General features: G+C 60.1%; 1 protein-coding gene across 1 annotated transcript in view; it reads left to right on the top strand.

Moving 5' to 3' along the window:
* RHOBTB2 (Rho-related BTB domain containing 2) overlaps positions 1 to 837 on the top strand; it is a 28209-nt gene that overhangs the window by 3668 nt on the left and 23704 nt on the right.

The raw sequence follows: 837 nt of genomic DNA, 5'->3' as shown, positions 1-837 counted from the left end.
GGAAGAACTTGTTTGGTGGGAGGGTGGTGAGAGCCTGGCCCAGGTTGGCCAGAGAAGCTGTGGCTGCCCCATCCCTGGAGGGGTTCAAGGACAAGTTAGAAGGGGCTTGGAGCAACCTGGGCTGGTGGGAGGTGTCCCTGCCCAAGGAAAGGGTTTGGAACGAGATGATCTTTAAAGTCCTTCCCAACCCAAACCATTCTGTGATTTAATGCTGGAGCCAGAAATGCAAAGAGGTGCTGAGCAGCCTCTCGGGGAGTGTGTGGATGGAGGGGGTGCAAACGGGAGCTCATTCCAGTGGGCAGAGCCCTGGGGAGCAGTGGGCTGGGCTGTGTGTGTGCCAGAACCGCTGGGCTGAGGGATCTGCCGAGCTGCTGGCGCTGAAGGGGAAGGAGGCTCCTGCCTTGTGACTGCGAAACGTATGCGCTTAATATAGGCCAAATGAAAACATTCTTCCCAAAATAGAAGACCTTCCCCGGAAAAAGCTGCCGCTCCGGCAGGAGCAGTCACAAGGTGCCTGCCGTGGTGGGGTGGGCTCTGGCAGGGGGAGATGTTCATCCAGCCTCCTGGCTCCCTGTGATGCTGGTCACCAAGGTCACCCCCCTGGTCCAGGCTCTGCTGCCAAAGCTGCTGGGCACCCCACAGCCGGCCACTGATCCCCCCCAAAACGTGCCAGCTGGACCCAGGGTGCCAGATGCTGCTGTGGGAGAGGAGATCGTGGATGGGGCAAGCACCCGTGGGGTGTGGAGGTGGGTGGCCCCATCCCTGAGCCATGCAGCACCATGGGTGAAGGTGGGAGACTGAGGTGAGATGTGGGGAAGAACTTCTTTGGTGGGAGGG

Source organism: Calidris pugnax, unplaced genomic scaffold (assembly GCF_001431845.1).
Source record: "Calidris pugnax isolate Ruff unplaced genomic scaffold, ASM143184v1 scaffold6, whole genome shotgun sequence".
Classification (NCBI taxonomy): Eukaryota; Metazoa; Chordata; class Aves; order Charadriiformes; family Scolopacidae; genus Calidris; species Calidris pugnax.
The sequence above is the reverse complement of the archived record's forward strand: the minus strand, read 5'-3'. Positions and strand labels throughout refer to the sequence as shown.